Genomic DNA, 26932 nt, shown 5'->3' on the forward strand with positions numbered 1-26932 from the left:
GGCTGGCGGGCAGCATCCCCGCGGGAACCGCCGTGCCCAGGCCGGGGAAGCAGCTTAGTCATTTTTTTTAATCAACCGAGCGACCGGTCGGTGCTTTTAAGCCGGTCGGGTTTCGTTACCGGAGATAAGCGCCCAAGACTTCAGATAAATCCCCCCGAAAAAGGCAGAGGGAAGTTTATTGTTTTTAATGCACTTAACATGGAAACGTGTTTTAACGGCAAACAGGCTGCGTGCTGGCTTGATGGCAGTCTGATGCTGTAACTATGCAGTCTGGAAGAACTTGAACGGCTTAGTTGTGTTGCTGGGGAAAAATGAGGCTTTATAACAAAATATGTTGCAGCAGCTTCTGGGTTACTACAACCAGAATTCTTTGTTCTAGTAATGCTGGGATTCTGGAGGGGCTCTTCAGGGATTTATCATGTCCCCCCAGGAAATTAGGATGAATTAACCGGGCTTTATCTGGTTGCTTGGTGCTCTTTTTAGCTAGCCTAACTGGAGGTCGCACATGCTCGTAGATAGCCTAGCTAATCCCAGCTGCGATGGTGTGGGTCACACCTGCGTGAGATTAAACTCTGGGCTTGAGATTCAAGCAGGGCTGGTGCTTGCAGTTGCTGCTGGCAGTGAAATTTTGCTTCTATGGATATTTGGGGCAGAGTTTTATTTTGGCGGGTGGCTGAATCCCAAGCTGAGGTATTTTGCATGAGAATAAAACCGCTGTGTAGCTCTAGTATCTCAAGAACATCTCGGCTTGGCAGCCTCCATTTGTATCTGAAGCGGAAAACAGACCCCCCCTGGGTTACGGTGTGGCACAGAATCAAAACTTGAGGTGCCGCGGTGGGTCCAAGTCTTGGACGGCAGCTCTGCCTGCGCTGCGCCTGCCAGCTGGAGCAGCTGCAGGCAGGAGGGCTTTGTCTTGGGTGCTCTCAGGAGCATCTCTGCAGACGCTTGTACAAGCGGTGTAAGTCTAGCCCAATCTAAATGGTGCTGCTGCTCATCCTTAACACTTGCCTTAGGAGTATAACCTTAAAATACCAAAAGCATCTCCCTGCCGCCTCCCAAACCCCCACCTAAAGGCCTGGGTTGGCGTTGGCAAGCAGAGGAAAGCAGATGTGGAGACTAAAACAGGTCCTAGTGGTGTTACTCAAGGTCACAGCTTCCCCTGGTACCTGAGGTTTCATACATGGGCAGTTAAGTCACATTACTTGGAGGAGTTTTGTGCAGCTTACATCTCTTATTGTGGGTCTTCCCAGGTTTACCCAGCCGTTAATTCTCTGGCTTTCCTTATGGTGCAGGCAGCGGCAACGCCAGGCGTATCTGTGCAAACACAACGCCCCTGAAGTTTGAAGTGTGCTAGAAAAGCTAGTGGGGATCATCTGCTGGCGGGGCAGGGTTTTTCTTTCTTCCTGTATAATTTCTAGTGCTTTGCTCAGTTCTACCTATAGCATTCAGTGTCAGATAATTTGAGCTTTTTCAAGGCAAATTATCTGATAATTTGGTGGTTCTCTTCCAGCCGTTAGGAACTGTTGTCCAAACCTGTAATTATGTACTTGCTTCAAACTTTATCCTTAAATGTTTGTAACCAACATTAAATCACTCTTTGTTGGGAGGTCAGTAAATGGGGCCCATGAAGGTGGTCTCAGACTTGCTAATGCACAGCAATTGGCCTCCAAATGGGGAGACCCTCCACCAACTAGTAGATGTTAAGCAGCGCAATCCTGTCCTGTGGTTCTTGGAGCAGGAGCCCTTCTGAGGCTGCAGTAACACCAGTAGGATTCCCAGTAGCACGCTGTGATCAATGATGTCTCCCAAGGTGTGTGACTGGTCTATAACACACCTTTCTGCCTTAAGAAACCACTTTCCAGGTTATTCTGGTATTACAGACATGAAAACCGCATTACTGCTTTGCAGTAGGAAATTTTGCAGACTGCGGTATGTAGAACAGACCAATCTTTACCTCGAATACCTTCCCAAATTCAGTGATCTTGTGTGGATTTTCACATACGTCCCCTTCTGTGAGGTTCCGAGGTCCCCGGGTGGAAGCGCTCCCGTTAGTGAGGTAGCTGCAACTCAGACCGTGGGTGTGATCCTCGTTACAGCGGAAGCATCGTGCAGTTGGTGCCCCATGACGGAAGGCACGCCGTGTCTCCATGCAGAACGCTTCCAGGTTGGAAAGTCAGGCACGAGCTAGAAGTCGCTACTGCCTGCCATCTGCTTTGAAATCACAGCTACCCCGGGAGGGAGAGCGGTTCTTTGCGGCAGGAGGAAGAACTCGGGGTGCCAGGGCTGGCACCGGGCGCTGCTCCTGCCCCCAGAGCGGGCCAAGCTATTGCGCCGGAGTCATTGAAGTGCCAGGTCCTGCTGGGCACCACTCCCGTTGGCGAGAAGCACCAGACTTTGGGTTTGTGCCCCACAGGTTGTGCTGTAGCTGCTGTTGAACCTGGTAAATAAGACTTATTTACCATCGAAGGAAAAAACCTCAGGGTTTAGGGGTTCTTTTTCTTCAGCTCTACAGGGCTTGCAGTAAGCTTTGATTGTCGTGTTTAGCTCTCCCTTTATTCACCGCAGCTTTAATTCAACTTTAACAACTTCCCCAACTATTTAATCCTGTTGTTCAGTGGGGATGGCTGGAAATGTAGCTAAGGCACGTACCTGTCTCATTTCTGAGCTGTTTCCTACTGCCATGCTTGCTTTAAGTAGGTTTTCACCTGTGCCCTGATTTCTTTCTAGGGCATTTGCAATAATTAGACTGTTAATTAGCTCATTACTTGTGACTTTTGGCAGGAAGTTAGCAGAAACTGACTCTTTGTAGCTTGAAATACTAATGGATACTACAAATGCCACTTAACTGCTTGCTAATCTGCTTCTTATCCTTGTATGCATCTTAAGACTTCCTGGGCTGAAGTCTGTCTTCAGAGACAGAAAGCATTTCTGTGCTGGGCAGCAGGAGGTCTGCGCGCAGGCGGCCCCGAGGAGCAGGGCTGGTTCTTGCAGGTTAACAAAAAATACCAATATATTGTGGGTGTTGGAAGACTGAAGTGCTGACGTGCTCGGAGCTGCCAGAAAGACAAACTCTTCCTGGGGGAGGCTCGACGTGCACTGGCTGCATGTCAGCTCACGGTACAGAGGGGGCTTTCTGACTCTGTTATAACGATCTGTTGTAGCTGGAAGGTACGTGAGCTCTCATGTGAACTTGTAAATAACAAAGAAAGGGGTGTACGTGTTCTCCCCTTCCCGGGTTCCGAGATTCATCTGTCCCATACCATTACCAGGGAATACATGAGGAGGGGGAGAGCAGCATCTTGTTATCTGCAGGCTGTCTTGAAGGAACTACCATGTGGCTAAGTTACAGCCGATGGCTTTGCTGTCTCGGTTCTCCTAACTTAAGAAGTGCTTTGAGGATGGTAAAGGAAAGGGAACTGGTTTGAAAGCTGTCGAGAGTGAAATTCTTGGTCTCGTTCTCAGAATGTGCTGCTTCTGGGAACCGGCAGCTTTCTCTTCGTCTCTTCTGCTCGTGTTCCCCTCTTGCCATCCTTGGGGTATCTTTCTCCTGTCGTCCAAGCAGCTCTCGGTCCCTCTGCAGGTCAGGGCACCGGTTGCGTTGGAGGTTTTGTGAGGGGGGGCACCTCACTGAGAGCCGGGTTTGTTTAACCTGGAGTCGCCATCGCAGAGGCTGGGCTGTGCTTCCACCTTGGGAACTTGGGAAGAGCAGGGGAAGAAGAGGTGCTCGTGTAAAGGTGAAGAGCCATGTAACGTGATTCTCACTTAGGAGCAAAAAATAACCTGCATCTGTTACTGCTTTCATGTGTACAGAGTAAGTAGAAAAGATCTTGGAAAGAAGCAGCTCGATTCCTTAAGAGGAGAAGGAAAAAAAAAAAAGCATTGATTAAAAAAAGCTTAGACTTCATGCAGTAACTTTTCTGGGGAAAATGTTTACTTCTTGTCCCTGGTTATAAATCAGTAAGCAAAGATACTCTTCAGATTTAATTTCTCTCCCAACTTCATACCAAATATAATTCCTTCTTCCAGGTTTTCTCCCCGCCCTCCAAATCTCATTTGTTTTGTGTTTTCACAATTCGCTGTTTGATACCAAAACTAAGCAGCTGGAAAATGTCAGACAGGCCTTACCTTTCAAGCAAGTATTTCTCTCTTGCTATCTGCCTTCAAAACCCACCCTTCCTTCCCCCACCTCTTCGCTGCCCTCCAGACGGAAGTGAAACCCATAACAGCTCTGGTCTTAACTGCAGCTCGTGCTGCTGCTACGGGTTTTGGTTTGTCGCCATTAACTTCATGCAGGCATTCAGTGCGTGCTCTTATTGACTGTATTAAGCAAGTGAGAAACAAAAGCAAAACAAACTCCAATCATTCAGAGTTGCCTCAAACCCCGTAATTTCATGTCAACATATTATGCACACTGGAGAAATGTTAGTGTTCAAATTGACTAATTAAAAATGTTACTGCAATTACTTTTGCAACACAAATGATGCTAATTATATAATGCTTCAGAAATTGGAAACATAATTTTGGAGGATTTTTGTGCGCCTTGCAGTGGTAATACAATTCTCGATGCTGTAGCCATGGAGCCTCGGGCAGTGGGAGCCCCGTTCTCCGGCTGCTGGGGCAGCGCCTTGGAGTAGGTAGAAATAGAAAGGGGAAGTCAGTCTGGTCCCCCGCGCTGCATCAGATGGTCTGGGGTTCTGCAGAACTGTGAATAAAAACGGAGTTGACAGGGAAAATGGGAAGATGTGCCCTTTCACAATTTGGTCGAAGGATCAAGTCTCCTTCAAAGACTAGTTTTAAAGCCTGTAGCCTGAGCTGGTTTCCCTAATCCTGCCCTTTCCTGCACTAGATACCTGCAGCTCAGAAGAGCAGCTGGGGAAGGAGATCTGTTTTGGAAGGAAATCTGGACCTGCAGAAGCCTCTTGCAGCGCAGGGTCTGTGGCTGTCGGGTTCAGCAGGGATCACTTGATATGTTAAGCCCTGTTAGTGTCTCCTTACAGTGCAGAGGGTTCTTCTGAGTTTCTCAGTGGAAGTGGTTTCTCTTTTCCCTCCCCCTTTGCAGTTAGCATGGTAGATTTTTCTTTCTTATCTCCCGAGATAGCTGTCATCCTAAAATGATCTTAGACTTTGATAGTGAAGTGGTCTGTTTCCTTCCCAGGGTATCTGTCGCTGACCAGTGTCAGCAATAGGAAGCTGGGCAGAGGGTGTCTGAGCTGGCCCCAGGGGGGTTTGGGTGCCTTGGGGGCAGCAGGAGGGTTTGCATCATGTCTAGCTGGTGTCTCAGCTGTGACTCCACTGCAGAGTTTAAACCACCCCGGTATACGAGCCTCAGCCATGATTATTGTCTGGGTATTGAGTCTTCCAGGGGAATTTAATGCCTGGGCTGTCTCTGAGGAGACTTCTCAGCAAACAGTACAGGCATTTCTGTATGTCTGCTAGCTCACTCACGTGCGATCCTACAAGTTCCTACAGCACGCGGGCTCCTGGAATGGTGTGTAGGGCATCCTTGCACTAGCAGTAAGTTGTGGGCGAACGTTCACCTGTCTCAGCGCCAGCAGAAGATGCTGGGGCTGCAAAACAGAGCAAGACCTTGAGGGTTTGAAATCTGGTGTAAAACAGGAGGTGGGGTTGAATCTCCTCTCTCGGTGTGAATTCTGCTAACTGACAGGGGTTTATCTAGAAACTCAAGCTAGAGGAGTTGCACCAGCCCTTCTGGTGGGCTGCTGCCCTCCCAACCAGCAAGCACGGCTCCTCGCTCTTCTGACTGCATTTGAAAAGGCAAAAAATCTAAAAATGTTTGAGACCCTCGTCAGTGCCATCCAGTCCCCCTTCGGATTTATCAGCTAATAAGTCGCGTGATCACAGTGCCTAAGAAACTAACTTCTAGCTGTGCCTGTAACTTAGTTCAGGGCAGAACTACTTGGAACATGTCATTATGAAGTGTGCAATCAGAAGGGGAATGTTAAAGTGCTGTCCCCCAGTCTGAATCGAATGCGTGCGGTAAGGAGAAGGGATGCTTATAATGGTGGGTGGGATGGGATTTTGCCCAAGAGAAATGTTTGGGTGGATTTTTCCTGCAGAAGCCAGCTGTGCAGAGGATTAGTGCTGTACATTAACACAAACAGAGCTGTGGACCTGCCGGAGTCTGACGGTGGGCTGGTCACCTTTTTATGCATATGGTAAGGCTCCAGCTTGAAGGACAGCACAGAGCAGTGGTGGAGGGTGTTTGCAGTGCTGTGCGATTAATTCCTCTAGCGTGGCTTCATGAATCATTATTCTGAAAGTCCGTAAGTTAGAGCCATTTAGAAAAGATGAGTAACAAGCTCCCTGTAGGAGAGGGGTAACTGTACGTCTTCTGGGCAGCATGTTCCTCGTGTTCTTCAAGGGCTACAACCCAAGACAGATTGCTGAGAACAAGGCCTGTGAAAAAGGCAATAGAAACAAAAGCAGGAGTCCTTGTGCAGGATCCTGGATGCAGCCTTGGGTTTCCATTGCAGTGCTCTCATGTCGCCTTGTGTGTTCCTGGCACAAATATCCTTCACTCTGCTGATGACCGATGTGCATGCTGTCCCTGATAGCTGGGCAAGGGGAAGAGGGAGGAGAGAATGCCAAGCGTTCCACAGACCCTCCAGGCTTTTTAAATGATGCTGTAGAAAACAAAGCGCAGCGGAGGACTCGTTCATCCCGTGGGTTGGCATTGCCCTGTACCTCGAGTTTTAGCAGAAACTCTTACTGGAGCCAGAGCCACTGCGTTCCTCAGAGCGGGACCCCTGCAAGGATTCCCTGGGAGTGAGGCACTGCGCTGAAATCTTGTACCTAAATTGAGACGTGGGGCTAGGGTGTCTAGAAATGAGGGCTATCCCTTGGGTTTCACGTTCCCCGGGGAAAGGATAGCTGTGGGCTGCTGCTTCCCCCACTCTGAGCTGTGGAGGGTTTGTCTCCTCTGGAGGCAGGTATGTCAGCTCGAGGCTGCTTTCCCCATCCCACGATCCAGCCAGCCAGGACTGGGTTGGTGTTGGTGACCACTTGTGCCTTGGCCAGAAGTCCCTTGAGGCAGAGGGGTGATAGTACTGGCAGAGATGTAAAATGGATGCAGTAAATGCTGCAGTCCTCCAGACAGTGACCAGTGGATGAAGGTGAAAATCTCTCCGGAGCTTTTCAGCCTATCGGGGTGAGTGTTAGGGGGTGCTTCCCAAGCACAGGGGCTATTGCCCCAGCAGAGAAGGGGCTCTCACCCTGGCTGGTCTGTCCTGCCAACCTGGAGCAGCCGTCACTGAGAAGTCAGTTTTTCCACAAAAGCCACAGGAGGGGTGGGGGAGATGAGAAGAAAGCTTCAGTTGTGTGGTGCTCGGTAGCAGCCAAATGCTTCGTATTAAGCAGAAGCAATTCCCAGAAGTAGCTGTGCTGGCTGTAACTCTTCCTGGGAAGGCAGTGTTCCCAGCCGCGAGCTGCTCCTGGTGAGAGTTGCATCTGATGCCGTGCAGGGGCAGAAGCAGCCGAGCACTTGGCTCGCTTTACTGGGATGATAAGGATTCCTGCAGGCACCACGCAGAGCAGGAGCCATGGGGTCTCTCCCAGGGGATTGCTCTGCCCCCTTGGTGTGTCTCATCCCAAGGAGCTGAGGGCTGCGGGGCAGCAAATGGCCTCAACTGTGGTGAGCTACTGCCGCAGCTTCCAGGGGTGGCTGTTGAGCTAAACACGGAGCTGAGCCGGCGGAGCTGCCTGCGCTGCGGACCCCGAGCGCTCGCTCCCGTGCACGTCCTCCTGCCACACGTGGCCAAGGCTCGACTGAAACAGCCAAGGGATGGCTCTGGTCAGGCAGCTTCTTTGGCTTTTCTGTGTCAGTCCTAGTTGGCCCCAGTGCTGCGCACAGAGATGGTTGGAAGACGTTGCCTGCTAAAACAGCTGCTGCCCCGTGAGAAATACTTCTGCAGGTTTTTCTGCTGGTGAGGAGAAGGGGGACAAGGAAAAACCTTCCCTTCCTCAGGGAGCAGCAGGAATTGGGGATGCCCGGCACAGTGCAGTGCTGGGGTGGGTGCACGGGCCCTGGTGTGCTGCAGCTGCAGGAGCTGATATGGGCTGTGCCTCGAGGAGAGGGGGGATCTCCACATTTCACAGCTGTTTTGTGATAGCAATGCTGTGCTTGCTGTTCTGATTACCTTAATATAGGCTGCAAGTGATTTATCCGTCCTGTTCTTAGACCAGCCTCCATTGGAAAAATAAAATAAATTAAAACGTTCTCCTTGTGAGTAGGCCGCCTGAATTCTGTATAATTAAAATAATAACTTGCAAGCAGCGGTCCTTTTTTTTCCTTTTCTGGATTATTTAATTGTCCATTGATATGGTAGGAAGCAAGAGTAGTCCTTACAGGGTCCCACTCTATACAGTAAGTCAGCCCTCGCCATCGCTTCCGACAGCTGATCCTGGTTCCCTGTAAAAGGAAACGCATTTCATGAAACGTGACAGCTCTGCTCCTGCAGCATCACCGTGCAGATGAAGCTGCATGCTGCCACTGCTGTTCAGCTCAGCGTCTGCTGGCAGCGATGGGCATTGTCTGCTGGCCGCGTGCTGGTCTGCAGCACGTAAATCGCTTCAGGACGGTTCTCCTGCACTTTAACGCTCGTTGCAAACTAGAATGGGACTCAGTCGTCACCTTCCTGTGAAGAGGTTACTGGAAGCCAGATACTTTCTCTTCTTGTTTACAAAGCGCCGCTCTGGAAGCTGTCCAGGGCTGGGCAGACCTGGGCTGTGGCAATCGTTGCTCTGCTCTTAGGTGCTGATAAATGCTGTTTAGATGAAGACGTGATTCTTTCCCTTGCTGCTTCTCCGGCATGCCTGAGTTGCCTGCACAGTGTATCTGCTGGTGTGTGTCAGCTGAGAGGGGGATGCTTGCAGGCTGATGGGGATGGCCTGCGCAGTCAGAAACTATTGGCTGGCCAACTCTTTGTGGCTCATAGTTGACCCGAGGCATAATTGCGGCTCTGCTCAAGCTGCTTGCTTTTGAGGGATTTGGGCTGACTTCCTCAGCTGTTTATAGCTGTCCTGCTCTTCCCATCATGTGAAAAAAACCACACAGTTGTAGCATGATACTTGAATCAGCAAGTGTTTGGAGTGAAGACCTGTAACCTCATTAGCCTCTTGCTTTCAGAATTTAACTTCTGTAGCACATGAGCACAAGTCTTCCTGCCCCAGCTGATGTGCACTGATTGCTGAATATCTAATGCATTTGAGTTACATCTTGTTGGTTTAAATAATTTGCTTCCATATTTGGTCTTGCTTTTGTGCCAGATTTATACATCTTCTTTAAATATAACAAGCAGAATATACTCACTGCTAATCCTAGTTGGACAGGCAACGCCTGCCAAAAGACCCAATATTAATAGGCTCCAGTACATGCAAGTTACTGGGCCTGCTAACCTGAGACTCGTTACAGATCAACTCCCCTTAAATTGGCTCTTTTGCATCCAGTTAAACCTGTGTTTTTCTAGAGAGTCAGTCTACTGTGAGCTTTCCTCTTTGGGTGGGAATGCTCACTCCTCAGAGCAATCTTCTGAGCAAGAAAATCTTTCTAGCTCCAAGTGGGAGAAAAAAAAACAGGTGAATGTTTTTTGGGGTGGTTGGGGAAATGGGAGGGTAATTAGTGGCTCTGCAGGGAGGTCTTGGGAGCAGCTGGGCTTGAGCAGGGTGTGTAGCTGCTGGTGCAGGCAGCTTCAGCGGGGATGCGTACAGAGGGCAGGGTGAGTTAGGCGAGTACGCGTGCCCTCGAGGGCAATGGCAACAGCTGGCTGCTCGGGGGGGCTCTGCCTCTGCTGTGGGTTGGGGGTCATGTTTAAAAACTTCAGTCTCCTGTAGTTCTGATCTGGTCTTCCTACATTCGGTATTGAGTCAGCAGCAGGGAAGCTAAAAAAGATTCTGATGCCTGAATCTCAGCCTTCAGCCGCTCCTCCTCTTCCTCATGCTGTGACGCTGGTGCGTTTTAGCTGATCATGCCGGTAGATTCCTCCCCATCTTCTGTTGCCATATAAAATGATGCAACAGTAATAGCCTCACCTTTGGAGAGAACAGCTAAATACCTTTATTCTGACGGTCTGAACAGCAAGCACATTTAATAGTTGACACATGAACAAATGCATTTTCATGTTTTCCAATTATAGCAGAAGAAAGAGAAGGTGGGGTTGTGAAGAGGAGTGAAAGTCGTTGGCTCTCCTGAATGGCTTAATGCAACTTTGGTCGGTGACATAGCTATGAAGTCAGTAGTCAGTACGAAGATCGTTTTATAATATCAGTAAGAAGCTGGAGTGAGGGGGAAGTGGCCCACGAATTTAATTTGCATCACTGAGTGGATTAGCTCCTGACGCAGTGCAAAGTCATTATTTACCGTGTCTCCAGATCTGTCGCCTTTATCAGTGCAATGGTTTGGAGAGAGGCTGATTCAGAGATCATTACTTCTCAGTGTTTTATTTGGCGGGACTGTTAACACTTGCCTTGTAAGCAAAATGATGGTGCTTGTCAAGATTGTTAATATTGTGCCTACCCCAAGAGGCTGAGTAATTTTTTTTTTTAGGTTTTTTCTTTCTTTGCATTCATTACACTAAATGCTTCTGCTTTAGCTTGGTTTAGGAAAAATATTTGGAAATACTCCATAACTTGCCATTAACCTAGAGTAGCCAAGAGGAGAAAGATTGTCTGAGCGATAAATTGGTGCGACCTGTGTCCCTGATCTCTGAGACTGACGCATCTTCCCCACCAAGCAGCAGAAGGTATAGCTGAGCCGTGCTGGCGAGCTTGCAGGAGCGGCAGCGTGGTCTCTGCGGTGCTTGCTGCTTTCAGCCTCGGTCACGGTGCTGGAGCCCCTCTGTCCCCAGCAGTCGCTATCACTCAGGATAAGTCAATACACTGTCACCTTTCCTGTACTGATGGAAGATTTATGCGCAGCTTGAAATAATCCCCCAAACGGTAATTTATAGACTCTTCAGAGCTTGACACTGTCTTTGCTGTGGAGCAACCTTTGCCGTGTTGTCATGACGGAGATTAGCTTTGGTACAGGCTTCGTTTTCCATTGCCTTATGAGCTGCTTTGGGAAAACGGCCTTTAAGGGAGAGACTAAAATTCTCTGTTTGCTTGGTTTCTGAAGAGTTTGGTGGAATAACTCGCTCTTTGTGGGGACTGATCAGAGCAAAGTGCCCTCTCGTGCAGCAGCTGTAATTGCCAGTGGAGAGAGTTTCTGAGGATGGTAGAGCTGCCAAGAGCGGGGGACATCTCTGCGTGTGAGGGGAGAGAAGGGCTGAGCAGGACACCTCTGCTGCCTGCCCGCCCCCCCCCAGCCTGCCATGGGAGATTCTGCTGCTTTCGGCTCGCTGCCCCAGGAATGGCTGTAAAACTGAAGTAATTCACATTTGTGTGATCGTGCGTCTAAGGACCGTCTCCAACAGCTCAGTCCATTAACTTCCAAATTTGTCTTATTCGTTTGTCTTTGATGGAGAGGTGCCTCAGGGCCAGGCTCTTCGGGGAATGAGGCTTGTAGGTCTGGAACAGCAGCGAGTTATTCTCCTGGGTAAAACAGAGTGACCTTCGTGGCAGTTGAGAAGCTGATTTCAGTTTGCTTCTGGGGGTTTTCCCTGCCTTGGATATCTGTACCTACATGCTCGTGGCCTGGCAGCTCGTCCTGCGAGCTGTCCTCTTCAGAGGCTGGCACATCTCTGTCCCAGAAGCCTTCTACCATCCTGTCACCTCCTTGATGCCATCTCCTCCTAGTCGGAGGAGCTGGCTGGTGGAAGAGAACTTGTGCTGAAACAGTGAAGCTCTTGCTTTGCCGTCAAGTCTCCTGGGGCTGCCACTTGTCCTCCAGGTCTCTCCGGGTGCCTGGAGCCACTCCATGCCACCACGCGTGGCGTGGGCTGAAGGATGCACGTCAGCCTGGGGAGTGTGTCTGGAGGGCTGGTGCTGGGGGCTGTGGCCGTAAGGACAGCTGGGGACAGAGAGCTGGCTCTGTGGTACAGTCAGTGTGGCCCGCAGGCAATGTGGGAGGGTGGGGCACTGGCCACCTTCAGACCTGCCTCTTGGACCTGTGGTGAGGTCCGTACGCAGCGGGGCGAGCTGTGCCGGCAGCGAGGGCTGCACCAGGGAGAGGTGTCCGCTCTGTCCGCAGCCTTTACCAGGCTTGTAGGAGAAGCTGCAGAAGGTGGGATGCTGGTTAGAGAGATGTCTTTGAACCCGTGCTCTTGCACCATGTGGCTAGGAGCAGCGGGGAGAGGAGCCGGGTATCAGTCCGTGTTACCTCTGTCCCAGACACCATCGGTGGGTAGGGCATGGCAGATGCACAGCCGCAGCGGTGGTAAGAGCATAGCTTCTGACCTAAAGTCTCCTAGGGCTTCCGAGGTGGAAAAAGTCTCACTTACTGGGTCATTTAGAGACTCTGAATCTGGAGTTTTGGCAGGAGGAAAGGCTTTAATTAGCTGCTGCTCAGTAGGGCTGCTATTAGATCTTCAGAGCAAGATGCTGCTGGACTGGAAAAAATGTAACAATAGCTCATTTGCTTAGGAAACCATGATGGTGATTTGCATTTTGGTTGAGTACTAAACCCTTGTAGAGAATTTTTCTAAAATAACTTCAAACTGTAGTTCAAATTTCTTCCTTCTCTGAAACTGTATAAATATCTGTCTTGGTGCCAAACAGTTTGAATTCCTTTGTTTGCTGCTCTCGCTCTCCTGTAAGGGAAGCGAATGCTTGTCTGAGTTGTGGACAAGCATTGTCATCAAATATTTCATGACAAATGGCTTGCTTCTCTCAACCTTGGAGCAGAATTAAATTCTCCCTTATTATATACCTAAAAGGATTTTTTTTTTCTCTAATAGCGGTCCCTCTATTGACCTGAATACTCAGGGGACATGTACCAGGGTAGGAAGCTTTGCAGCATGTTTTCTGAATCTCAGCGCTGCTGCTAGTTGAAAATAAGGTGCTTAGAAATACGTTCTGGAAACTTTTGTTTCTGCCTGCATTGTCAGCTTGCACAAGATGATGCCGAGCATTGCCAATACAAAAAGAGAACAAACCTCTGTAACCATGGACTGGCTGTTGCTCCAGACTCTCTGCATCTGTATTACCCAACAGATGAGGACAGCGGCTGACTTTCACAGGTTGGGTGTTTGAAGGCAATGGCTCTATCACCAGGGGTTTACATAGGGCAGAAGTGGCCGTCTCTCCAGCAATGTGCCGCTCTCTCGGGAGAGCAGCAGAAGCGGGCAGGGGGCTCGCAGGCTGTCCCCGGGCCCCCCTACTCAGCTGGGCTATGGAGAACCTGGGGCTGGTTTTCCTCGCGAGCAGCTCCTCAGCTTGCTGGGGAGGCTTTCTGCACGGATCTTTCTGGTCTGCATCACTGGAAGATTGTTTTTCTTTGATCTGCTGTGGCTTCGCTGCAGGTGGTTGCCGTTCCTTTCTCAGATGCAAGTTAGAAATCTCCAGCTGTTTTGGCCGCAGTGTGCTACGCTTCAGAAGACAAAATCCCTTTTGCCTTCACCTGGCTACAGTATGGCCCAAATAGCAGACTAGTAGGCAAGAGGCTCATCTTTTAGATCGGTTTTAGCCCTTTCCCCAAGCTGGTATGAGAGTCTCTCACTTGCGTGGGTAGGAAAAATGGGATAATAGCGCTGTGACACAACGCGCTGCCTGTACCTCCTTGCTGTTGGGTGGGGGGGCAGGTCTTGCAGGGGGTGGGACGGAGTGGGAAGCTCTCCCTGCCTCCTGGGGCACCTGCCTGGATGGGGATAGAAACCGAGGCACGGCATCCCTGGCTGGCGGCAAATCCCAGTGCTGCCGATGGTCCGCGGCACAGCGGAGTTCCCTTCCAAAACCGCCTCCCCCGTTCTGGGTTTTGTAAATTTGGAAGAAACTTAATTTTTCTGGTGTTACTATTAACTGAGTCCAAGAGGATGAAAATAAACGACTGTTGGGAAGGGCAGACTGACTCACTTTCTCATTCTCCTGTAAATTTCCATTTAAGTTTCGGTTTAAGCTCAGGTTTGAAGGGAGTGAAAGCTAGTAATTTGTGACAAAAACTTCTATTTTAGATCACGGTAGAAGAACTCCCTTTCTAATTGCAGAAATTATAAGGCTGTGATTCTTGTAAAGGAATACAGAATCCAGCGGTTACCTGCAAATTGCCTTTCAGATGCTCCACTTCAGAGCCACCAAAATGAACTTTACACCGTACAGCTTGTGCTTTGGTGGCTTGGTGCTGCTCGTGCCGTGACTCTGCTGCTTACCTGACCCGAGGGCTGCAGAGGTAACCTGCACAACTGAGGTGCTCTCGGCTCTCCCACAGCCTGAATAACCACCCTCTCTTGTTTGCTTTTGCCCTTGATATCGCTGGCTTCGTTTGAGAGTCTCTAGCTCTTGCTCTGGAAGAGGCAGAACAGCTGGTCCTCACCCCTGCAATGCCAGCTAGGATTTTGTAGGCTTTACGGTGTCCTCTATCATCTGTCCCACCTCCAGGTTGTGGGGTTGCAGCCCACTCCATCATTCCCCATATACAAGCAACTTTGTAATTTTGATCATCTTGCCCTTTTCTAGACCTTTTCCTGGTCCGTGGGGATTTGAAGGCAGCAAGCCTTTTCTGATGCGGGTGGAGAGGCTGCCCTGCATCCCCCCTGGCCTCGGTGCAGCCCCAGAACCGGGCTGTCTGACAGCAGTGGGGGTCCATTCCTAGCTGTGGGGCACAGTGACTTATCTTATTCCTGAATCGGCAGCTGGGTGCTTCAGACTCTGCAGCTCTGCTGCAAGTTCTTCCCTTATTGCTGTAAGGCTTGGCTGTAATTTTTCTTCCACCATGTCAGAGTGAAACAAGAATACTTCTTTAAAAAGCAAGAGGAAAATCATGTGAGTAAGCAGTGGTATGTCAGCATTTAGAGAGGGTTCAAAATAACGTGGCCCATCTGGTCACTTCTGAAGGGGGAAGCAAAGGGCTGCCAGGCATCAGGCTGTGCTGCCGTCCTCGCCCCTGCGCTGAGATGCTCAGGAAAATGCAGTGGGCCCAGTGGGATGGTGGTGCTGGCTGTGGCTGGTTAGTGCGGAAAGGAGGGCTGGGGCAGGGGGATGGAGGCTGGTGTCCCTGCGGAGCCCACAACCACTCTGACTGGTGTGGGTGACAGCAGGAGCAGAACCCAGCTCCCATGGCATCGCAGTGGGACCGGTTTGCATCGCTCACTGCTCAGCCCTGCTGAAGCAGGGCAAAGTGGTGCTGTCAGATGTCTCCTGGGTTTGACAGTGCTGCTGATGAGAGCTCAGCCTCCTCAGGGGTGTTTGGCTTCCTGGGTGGCCGTGGCTCTCTTTGGAGCAGGATCCCCTCTCAGCATCAAGAGGCGAGCGATGCTTGTCCCTTGCTGGCCAGCGTCCTCGGTGTAGGCTGGCTGACGTGAGCCTGTATGGGGGGACTCCAGCCGAGGTCTCAGCTACTGCAGCTCTACCCGCACGCTGTGCCTCTGCACTGCATGGGCATGCACGGGTGGTAAAGCTGCTCTGGGCTGTGGGGACATGATGGGCTCAAAGCTCTCGGTCTGCTCATGGTGCTTCTCCCTCTGCACGTGCATGGCTGTGGAGGGGGAACACTCCCACGGTACGGCGAGCACTTGTGCAATGCCAGTGCCCTTTCTCTTGCCCTTCTTGCCTTTGGGATGGGCGATGTGTGTGACTCTGCAAAACTGCATTACGAGTAGGAGCAAGAAGCGTCTTCTCCCTTTGAAAGGGCACCACAGTCCTGTGTGGGTGCTGAAGGCAGGCTCCCCAGGACGGTCCCCTCAGCCCTCCTTGGTGGCACAAGGGGAAGCGTATTTCTCCCCTCTAAAGAAACTCATTCCTTGAATATATTTTTGGGACGTATGTTCTTGGCCAGCATTTTTCTTTTCATCTTTTCTTTCTGCAGCTGCTTGCATTTACCAAATGGGGCGGGCAGGGTCCGGAGCTGTCGCAGCACTGCGCTGCTGGAGCCGGCTGGGAAATGCTCCATTGTTCACTGGACCTGGGGGGTGGAAACAGCCATCCAGTCCAAGTCAGTCTGTGCCCTAAATTAGAGCTGCAAGATGCTGCAATGGGTCCATATGGAAACTCTTAAAATAATAGCTGTCAGCTCACTGCTGACTTGTATGGGGTGCTAAAGCTTTTGACTTTGGGAATGACAGCAAACAAAAATGCTGGTGGGCTCTAGCCAGACCTGAGGTGTGTGCATCTTGGCCCCACAGGGCACGTGCTTTGAGACGGTCGCTCTCAGGACCATGATCTCCTAGCTGTTAGAATATTCCACGATTTTCAAGGAGCTGTTATTACTCCTCCATTTATTAGAAGGTCAAAACTGAACTTTCAGGAGAGCTAGGGTCAAACACTTTCTTTTAACACTTTTATTCATAAAATTTCTGGGGCAGGTACGTGACCCTGAAACGTGGAAGAGCTCACGAGCGTGTGCCTCTGTGCTGGAAATGCTGGGGCAGTTGCTGTGTAATTGCTTGGTTTTTTTAGTAATGGAGGTGTCTGTAAATGGATCCCTCCTGCTCGCGTTTAAATTCCTGTTTATTGGCTTTGATGTGCTTTTCTTCTAATGAGCGAGGGCTGATGTATGTCTAATAAAGAACTTGTATCTCGTCTTTCCTCCACTGTGGAGACCATTGGACTCCTAATTGCTCTGCAGTGGCCTTCTGGAGGTGGCTGCTTGTCAGGACAGCTGTTCCCCTTTGATGGGGTTATTGCACATTCAGGTCTTGCCCTGTTGAGGTTTTATTTGCTGTTCAGGCCCTGCTGTATGTGAACTGCCAAGCCATTACACCGAAATGAGCCGCTTAATTGTGAAGACTTGTGGTTCGGCATCGTTGATTGTGGTGTTGGGAGTGGGAGCCGTGTGTGTCCTCCAGCAGAGCCGGCTGGGAGCATCGGCGCTGCTGTGTGTGCCGCTAAACCAGGGAGCCGTGCTTGTGCTCAATGAGACTGTAGCAAATGTGTGCCGAAATAGCTGAGGAAAGTGGCAGTTGTGATGTCCTGAAAAAAACACTTTTCCGTTGTTCCTGAAGCTGTTAATGTTTGTTTGGGGCGTGCAGCTAGCAACCCTCCCTCCACAGCAGTGGAGGCGAACAGATGCTGGAGGGGATGAGCTCCGGGTGGGAGCGGGCGGGGCAGCCTGTGGTGGGGCTGATGCTCTGTAAGGACAGTTAGATCCGATGGCAGAGTCCCCTTAGACAGCAGAGGCAGACCACTAAAATCCACGCGTTTGCTTTGTATTCAATGATAGTGAAGCTTGGCTGGAACCTCTGGCCTCTGCATGGCAGAACCGGGGCTCCTTGGCTGATGCTGAGCGCTGCGCACTGTGATGCTGTTCCCATGACGTCTCCCCTCCCGAGGAGCGGAGCTCAGCTGCGCTGTCAAATAGCATACCAGCACTGCCTTATAGCTGTTTTCGGAAGGGGAAGGAAGGACATGATAATTACCCTGTTTCGTGTGGAAGAGCTGGGGGAGCAGTTTGGGATGCTGGTTGTTTCCTATGAAGCCTCTGGCTCCTGCGCTACTGTAACACTGCCCGTCCTCTCAAAACTGCCAGCCCTCGTCCCCCCCTGGCCACGGGATGCCCGTACCCTCTCCCCAAAGCTTGATAATGTTTTGCAAGGGGGGCTGTGCCGGGGAAGCACAACTCCCTGTGAGGGAAATGGTCCCCATTTCTCTTTATTTTTCTGGTCCGTGCTGTTACTGCTAGCAGGTCCCGTCTGTAGGGCAGCCCACTGACAGCGGTGAGAGCATCAGTCCAGGGGCTTCTCTGTACGGCCACAACTGGGAGCAGTACTGGGAGTTGCAGTACAGGGCTTGTGGGGACACCGGTGAACTGGTCAGGACATGGCAAATCCCGGCAGGACAATTTTATTGGTGTTGGTCCCTTCCTTGGGTGCATCTTAGAGCTCCCTGGCCCAGGCAGAGGTTTCGTAAGTAGGGCTATGCTGAAGTAACACGGAAACCGTAGGGTAATTTCCTGTAAATGACTTTCACTGGCAGAGGAATGAAAATTGTTAGCAGAAAGGTTAAAGAACAGGACCTGGGAGAGCTTTCAGGTTCAGGAGTGCTGGAGTAGCCTTGGAAGAGCTGCTTAAAAGTCTTTCTGCGAAACTGGGGCATTCCTGGTCAATTTTTATCTGGACAAGGGGTCACCCCTGGCCCCCTGTGAGCAGTGTTCGTGTGCTTCAGATGGGTCCCTGGAGCCGGCGACACCAGGAAAAGCGGCATTGCTGTGCATGGCTCCCGGTGCCGGCAGGAGGACGGCGCGAGCGCTTTGACCACGGGATGCACCAGCAAAATGTTCACTTGTCACCAGCAGTCTCTGCTTTTGGGTGTGACGGGGACCGTGCTCCCTCTGCCCTGGCGGTACCAGTGCACCGGGAAGCTGAGCAGAGCCCTGTGCTGTGGCAGCTGGACCACGGCCAGGTGCCTTGGGGCATCCTCTGATGCACAGCGTGTTCCCCTGCAGCGGGTGGCCTGGGTGCTCTTGAGCCTTGTCCCTGGGCTGCGGTGGCGGGAGGCTTCGCCATGCAGCCCCTGATCCCTGCAGTGTCACGCTCAGAATCAGATCAAGAACCTGAGTTTTCACTTTCATTCTTCACCCTTTAGGTTTTAGAGCAGTCTTTGGAAAAAAGCCTGAAGACTTAAATGAAGAATCAAACCGCACATTTCAGGTGTTTGTATGTTAGGTGTGTAAAATGGTCATTTTTTGGAAGTTTATTTGCATGTTTGTGACTGATTCAGGAGCCTGCTCTGCTGGATGGTGAGTTGGGGCATGGGGTAACTCATCTGTGTGTCTGGGGGAGGTGACATCCAGCCTGTCTGGTGTCGTCATACCCAGATAAAAACTTTTCCTGCATAGCTTAGCTCGCTTCCATGGACTGCCCTGCCTTCCTGCAGGAACGCCATTCACGGCAGGCTGTGCTAGCCCAGTATGATTGTGCACCTGCCTTCATACGGTGCTGCCATCAGTCCTTCTGAAACCAGGAGCACACGTGCTTCTTCAGGCTCAGTCTTCACCTCCGTTTCCAGAAAAGCTAGAAGACAAGAAAAGTTGTATACAGTTTTCTGGCTGAAGCAATGTGGCACAGAAGTTACAAAACCTGAGATGAGAGCGCCCGTCACGTGGCGGCACAGAGCCAACCTCGCTCCTCAACAGCCTGCAGAGCGAGAGCGATGCAGCTCGTCAGTGTGAAAGACAGCGCTCCCGTAAATGAGCTCACAGTCGGCAAAGCTAAGGGGGAGGCCGTGGGGCGGGTGCTGGCAGCTGCACAGTGTGCAGGCAAAGCCCCGCTTGCCCATGCAGGCAGCGAGTCGGTGCTGCATGGCCAGGGCTGCGCTGCGCAGCGTTTGCGTGCATTGGGCTGGCAAAAAGTAATGGAAAGCGCCAACAGACGAACTTCGAAGGCTTCGAACTCCGCATTTCTTAACAAACCTCCTGAAGGGCGGCCTGAGCTCGCCAGTGATTGTGTGTTGATGTCTGAGCGCTGCCTGCTCCTTCCCCGTCGCTGACTTCTCAAGATCGAGTGCCTCTCGCCGTGAAGCCCCAGCTGGCTCCGGCCCTGTTTTTTGCAACCTTTCCCACAGCTTTTGTTGTTACTGCAATCAATAGCTGTCTCTCTCTGCTTCTGCCTTGACATGTAGTGATTTTTCTTTCTGTGAAGGTTTCTGAGCGATCTAAATTGAGGAAGGGGTGGATCGCTTACAGACACAGCACCGTTTCAGATGTATTTTGAGGTAGTATTTTGAGGTTTGACTCAACTTTAGCAGCTTCTCTGCAGGGAAAGCTGGATTGATAGTCAGAAGTGGTAGCAGGTCAGGTATTTTTATTCTATTTTTAGAAGTGCCGTTTAATTGTCTGATGTTATTCTTGCAGCACCATAGCTGGGTGGTTATGTTCTGTCAAAGTTTGTTAGCATAAGCCAGGTCTTATTGTATACTTGTATTTATTAAATAATAGATCCATTATAGGGTCTTGGATCTTTGTTTTATCTTGCTTGGTTGGGATGGAGACCAGTGGTGTGATAAAGCGCTCAGCATCTCTGTATTTTAATGCCACAGACATGCTACAGAGTTCTCGTAAATCAGTCTTCTGCGCTTCTCCCCGCTGTTATCGTGTGTGCGCTGATGGGTTCAGACAGCATCTCTGTCCTGGGGAGGCTGCGCTGAGGACCCGGTGCAGCTGATGCCTGCTGGCAGGCTCTGCTGCCCTCCTCGCCTGCTGCATCTCTGTTGCACTTACTGGATTTGGTTTCATGCTCTCATACTCCATCTCAATTGCATAAAGGAAATGTTCTCTGAAGCAGAGAGGTCTTTAACTAAATGCTTTTTTATTCATGTAAGCTAGTGATTAAAATGCTTTTGCTCTGCCTTGCTCCCATGCTCCGTAATGGGTGTTTTGGTGTATAAGGAGCCACTGGACTGGCCCAGCAGCCTGCGTGGATGTCAGCGGGTGTACGGAAGGTGCCTTCTCCACTCATCTTGCGATGTTCACAGTGGGGGGGGTTTCCCTGGGTTATGTGTCTGCAGGGGGGAGGACTGAGGCAGACCTGTTCCCACCAGCTGCTGGGCACGTGGGATGCCCATGTACGTTTACAACAACACCCTCTTCCTAGCCTTTGAGACCTGTCCCTGTGGGTATCGCTCTGCAAATGGATGTCCCAGCATTTATTTGCATAGCATTTCCATAATGCCAGCACTGCCGTTCAGTGACAGTGAAGTGTTTGGGTCTTCCCCGGTCGCTGGGAGTTGCAGCAGACCTGGCTAAGGCATTGCTTCTGGACCTGGGAAATACTGTGGGCTCAGATCCCTGTTCTGCCGTAATCTGCCTGTGTGACCTCGGGATCTCTTAGTCTTGGGAGCAAATTACACTCCTACCTCTACAAAAGAGAGTGGGAGGATAAATATGTTAAAGGTAGCAAGGTATTTGGCTGACCTACTCCTTGCGCATCCTGCAAGGGCTGGGGATGGGTTACACTTCATTTCTGTTGCTGGTTTGACTTGCTGTGTCCAAGACAACATTTGTTTGGTCTTGAACAAACACTGCTCTTTGCCATCCACCCCTTGGTGGGTTGGTTATGGCTCCAGGTGTTCCCTCAACCAAAGCATGACTTCTGCAGTCTACAAGGCTGAAGTAAAGCTCTCAGAATTCATCTCTTGATCTCTGAGGAATGTGCCTGGGTAGTGAAGCCCTGACTCTTGCGTTGGTATACAACTCATTCTTAGTACAATCTGCTGCAGAAGATGGGAGCCAACGTACTGGGGTTGTGTGCTGCATCCCACTGATGCAATTGGCTTTGTTTAGGGTCTTGAGTATGTTGGAACATGCTGGCTTGAGTGAATAGTTTTAATTAGTTACATTCTTAGACTGTGGTTTACTGTGCTGACTCACTTCCAGCTCTTTGATAACTTCAACACATGACTTCATATCAAGGCAGAAGAACAGAAACTAAAACAAGGGAAGACGGCAGTGCACAGGCGTGGGGCAGGCTGTTCCTGTGGGCTTGGTTTTGGGGAAGCCGAGGTCAGGCTGCACTTGAGGCAGAGGGCAAGCGGGACGGGGCTGGAGATGAAGGAGATCCATCGACAGCAGGTGTCTGCTCCCCAGACTTGCAGAGCGAGGGAGAAGAGGCCTCCAGTCTGCATCCCGTCCAGAAGCGCGGTGTTCAGTTTGCTCTTCGTTTTCCCCAGTCCCTGGGGCAAATGCAGCGTTGTGGCTTGGCGAGGGCTTTGGGAGCTGAGCTGCCCATCGAGTGCGTGCGCTGCTGGCACCGGGACTGCGGTCCTGCCAGCGCCCGTGGGAGAGCAGGAAGCCACCGCAGCCGAGCAGTGCTAGGCGCTGCACCCCGAGAAGTCCCAGTGTGTGCCCTGAAGCATTATCTGTAGTATCACTTCCCCAAAGCTATTTCTGAAGCCTGGAGGTTCTCACCAACTAGCTTGAACTTCATAGTCTTGCTTTGCATCTGGCACAGCTCGAGCACTAATGCCATGGTGTGACAGTGCATCCTTTGCAGGGTCCTGCTCATCCTTGCTCCAAGGAGTTTTCAGGGGCAGGAATAGTGGCTATGCTGGTGGTCGCAGGCAAGGTGTCAAATGGCTGCAGTCGGCGAACACGGTGAAGCCTGGACACCCCCCACGCCCAGCTGCTCTCTGGTCTTGCTCCTGGAAATGCTGCAATAAAAGGGAAGTGGCTGGCATATGCTCGCTCTTTGGTGACTGAGGTTTGAAGCTTCTAGTTATTCCCCTGGCAAGCAGTCAGGATCCTTCCCTTTGCAGAGGACCATTGTGCTGTACTGAGCATCTCCTTGCTGCCACGTGTAGTTTCTGGCTCTGAGTTGTCTATCCTCTTCCTTTCATGCTGGAGCACCGTTCTCCTGGATCCTCCCTGTCAGTACCATGGGGTTCTCCACCTTTTGCTTTCTGAACTGGGGCATTGGGGCCAAATTAGACTTACCCTGTTGTGATAAAGCTTCCTGTGAGAGTGGTTCAGGATTTGTAAGCCAAGACTCTATATCTCCGTAAGGGCCCAGTGATGGCTGGTACCCCAGGAGCAGCCTGCAGGAGCTCCACGCCTTCCCCATCCTGTGTTCTTCTGCCATCTCATTGTGCTGCTGTACAGCCTTTCCTCTTTGCTCTACACTTGCTCAGTTTAAAAACAAGATGTTGATTGCAGTGCTGACCCCCAGCTTGCAGCCAGGGCTGGAGAGCTGCTTTGCTGGTGTTGCTGTGCCACTTTTCTGTTGGCAGCAAGAGCTTTCCAGTAGCCCATCTCTGGCCACTGGCGACACGAGGCAGCAGCTCCATCCCCAGCCCTTCTGCAACCTTATGAAGTCTTTGACTGTCATCTCTCTTGCGATGCTCAAAGGAGCAAGTTCGCCCAAGCTGGTGTTGGCGTGGAGGGTCAGGGCTGCGCTGCTGGGAGGCGTGGGGGGGCCCCACTGCGGTGGGGAGCCGTTCTCCAGCACTGCGGCACAATGGAGGGTGTTCGCGAGTGGGAAGGCTGGAAGGGGGAGAAGCTTGTTGCTGTTCCTCCTAATTGCTCTCCCACTTCTGTACTCGAGTGAGCGAAGAGCTGTCTTGAGCTGCGTCCCTGGGGACGCTGCCTGGTTCTGTCATCCCCAGCAGCTGCAGTGGGACCCTCCCCGCAATCGGTCAATTTAAAAGGCATCCTTCTCTGTTTTGACTCGGTCCGTCTTTCCTTTGATGTGAGAGGGATCCATCTGCTTTTTGATGTGGTGGAGGATGCAAGGGCTGTAGTGAAACCTCCCGAGCGGGGGCGAGAAGCGCTCGGGACTGTTCCCATCGGCGCTGATGAGCAGCGGGATGGCGTAGGAACAGGACTTGGTCCCCAGGCGTCGGGTCCCTCTGCCTGCCCATGCGGGAGGCTGGGCTGCCCACCCGGCCTCTCCCCTGCAGCCGGGGGTCTGCGTGTGGGCTGGGGTGGGAGCATCGGCTGCTCTGTTTGTCTCTGCTCCCGTGCGGCTGCACTCTTCAAACAGAAATCTGATGTAGCAGCCAAATTTTCAAGTGCTGAGGGATGAGATAACTGTCCATGCTTGGCGAGGGAAGTTTTTCTAGAGCTTCTGCATGCCAGCTGAGCAGCACTAGTTTGTGGTGAGCCCTTTTTAGGCAAGGAAGGTCAAAATGCTGCCCTTGAGGGGAAGTTTCTGCTGCAGCCCACAGAAAGATGGCAGCTTTGGCTACTGCTTGCTCTTTCAAGTATTTTTTTTCTTTTTTTTGCTTAAAGAAATCCTTGTTCCAGACTTGCTACTAGAAACTGGTAATAAAATTTGCAGGACGTTTTTCTGATAGAAGGTGTGGGGGTGTGCAGGAAGAGCTCCCTTGATCTGCATGGGTGGCTGTACATGGTCTGAGGTTGCATAAAGCCTCTTGTGCTGCAGTCCTGAGGCTGGGCTTTGAGGTGGAAACCCGGCTTTTGCTGAGGCAATGGTTCAGGGCTGCCCTGTAACGAAGCTGCGTGGCAGCGTGCAAACCCAGGTGGACTCCGCTAGTACTGAGGCTTGTCAGGTCCCAGGGATGGGTACGATGGGGCGAGGGCTTTCCATGGGCACATCTCTTGCCATGCACAAGCACTCCTGCAGAAGGAGCACTTCTAACTGAGGGAGTTGAGGGTTGTGCCAATATTGATGTGATGCCGTTGCATGCAGGAGCCAGGTCAGTCCTTTCAAAATCAGCATTGTCTAACCTGCCTGTAGCTCTTACAGTCTGCTGCATCTCTCCTGTCCAGTGCGCTGGGCTGACTGGCGCTCACTTGCTTTTGTATGAACCTGGAGCCCTGAATCTGTAAAGCTGATCCTCAAAGCAAGGTTTCAGTGGCCTCTTTGGCAGCTGAAGGTGGATGGTGAAGTGTTGTCTCCCGAGGTGTCTTGTCTTCACAGAGCTGCAGGTAGCGCAGCAGAACTGTGCTCCTGTCTCTTCGCAATCAGACATGCCCACACCCAAACCTTTATGGCACAACCTTGGAATATTTTTCAACGAGCTCTGTCCACGCTTGCATGGAAAGCATTTGCAAGGAGCAGGGGTGCTGTGGGAAGGAAAGCTAACCGAGTCCTTAGACATCAGATTGCCAGTGACACTTGGTGCTTCCTGTGCCGGCAACTCCAGCGGGACGTTGGCACATCAGTTTGGTGTGGCCAAGGCCCAGCGTGGCACTGGTGCCACCACCGCGCTGGTGCCTCTGGTCGCTGGTGTGGTTCTTGCTCTGCAGCCGTGTGGAGGTGAAACTCCCGTGACCGCGTTTGGGAAGCACATGCTAAAATTGCGGCAAGCTCTTGCCCTCATTGCACGTACAGCAGCCTGTCTTCTGAGGCACATAACTCCCCTGTGCCATATGGATGCTGCTGTAAACCTGTATAGCACTCAGCCCTTATTATATGGGGACAACCGAGCTCTTTGTTCTTAACTCCGTTAGAAGCTTTTTGGTGGTTTTACCAGATCTGCTCTGTATGACTGGGAGAGAAATTAGCCAGAATCACTTACTTGTGTGTCAGGTCTTGAAAGAGTGAGTGTGGTGGAGCACATTTGTTGTTTTCTCTCAGTGTTGCCGTGTGATGATGTCGGATCACTCTCAGTATTGAGCTGGTTGGAAAATGAATACCTAAATCAAAGAGGAGTGGTGAGACTGAAGAGTTGCATTTAATTCTCATGATTACTTTTGGATTACAAAGGAGCTTTTTCTGTTCCAGAGTCACCTAGCAAGTTTCACCTGAAAGTTGACTTCAGGCTGATTCTGCTGAAGATTAAGATTGGGGTTTTTTTTCTGGTCTCTGTATCTGTAGAAATAATGATGCCTAAGCACCATCTTACTGGCTGGTCAGGAATTCACTGGAGAGTTGATAATACCCCAAAGGAGATGTTCGTATGCTGGTAACTCTTGCTTCTTGTGTGCCCACCTGGATGCTTTCTCCCTCGGAGAAAATTACCGGTTCAGCGGTGGTTAAATACTTTCTCCGCTTTGCAGATGCCGCTGGCCCTCTGTTTATTCGAAGCTATCAGAGCACATCTTTAAAAACTAGCTCATTTGTACACTGAAATTCCTGCAAGACCAGGCTGTGCTTTTTCTTGGAGATTTCTGCTAACACCTGGCCTCCCCCAAGCCCTGGGATGCAGCATCGGCTGTGCCGCGGCTGCGCGGTGCATGCCACCGCTGTCGGACGCAGCCTCCCCATCAGGGCGGTTTCTCGGGTCCTCTGGGTGACGGGTTATTAGCAAAAATCTGCATGCGGCATACCCATCCGCCTGTGCTCCGCCAGAGCCATTGCAAATGCTGCCGTTGCTACGGGAACGGGCGTTCTTGGGTTAGAAACCTGATTTAATTTGTTCTTCTCCTCCCCGCTCCCTGCTAGTTAAGACACTCAGATGGATTTTAAGTTGCGAATATAATAGTTTTTCAGGTTGTGCAGGGAGTTCAAGAATATCCTTTGCTAATGAAAGAGCTGCCTGAACTCTCAAGGGATTGAATGAGATTTTTGTTTTCCTCAATACCTACTATCAAAAGCAAAGTTTACAAGCTCCGTGTGCCTCGGGGCTGCTTGCTATGCCACCTGCATGGTTAATTAAGACCTTTCAGGTTGCCATAGAGAGTAGTTTGGCTTCCAATATTGCATCAATTGATATTTGGGATATTTTTCTTTAAAACTGCAAGAGCTGGGAATGCTGTCTTTGTAAGGTGCACCGGTGGCACAGAAGGGGGAGGGCTTTAGCAAGCCCTGTAATTTGCAGGATGGAGGTGATGATCACAACTCCAGCTATTCCTTTACCTTTGGGGTTTTTAACAAATATTGTCTAGAATGTTCCTTTCTCACCAGAGGGACTTCAGCAGCCTGCTCAAGCAGTAACGGGATTTCATGTAGGCCAAATCCTGATCTTATAATGGAGCGAGGAACTTCAGAGGAATTGTTCCTCAGTTACATCAGCCCAACTGAAAATAATCTGGCCTCTTCTTGAACTTGGCACACGTGAGCGAGCACTAAACTTTAGAAGAATAATTCTGTAAGGGGAATTAACCTTCAGTGCCGAGAAGTTGTATTGTTCTGCTGGGAGCTTGCTTACCCTCTCTTGCTTTCTAACCCCCCTGTTAGTGGTAGTGGCTTGTTTAGGTGGCGATGAAAATCGTGTGCGTGTTGGGACCGCGGCTCCAGAGCCCTGCCCTGCGTCCTGCTGCACTTGACAGGGCTTAGCCACTTGCTCTGGCTGCTGTGGGAACTTGCAGCACTGAAAAGAGCAGCAGCAAAAAGCGTTTTTGTTGAGTTACAACTTTCTAGCAAAGAGCTGCTCTGAAATGACAGTCCCTGCATGTTGACGTTGACGTTTTCCTTGCAGTACATCCCAGGATGTGAACTGGGACAGCAGTAAGAGCAGGGCGGGGGGGGGGTCTGGCAGGGGGCAGGGGCTG

Source organism: Aptenodytes forsteri, unplaced genomic scaffold (assembly GCF_000699145.1).
Source record: "Aptenodytes forsteri isolate BGI_AS27 unplaced genomic scaffold, ASM69914v1 Scaffold55, whole genome shotgun sequence".
In the NCBI taxonomy this organism is placed as follows: Eukaryota; Metazoa; Chordata; class Aves; order Sphenisciformes; family Spheniscidae; genus Aptenodytes; species Aptenodytes forsteri.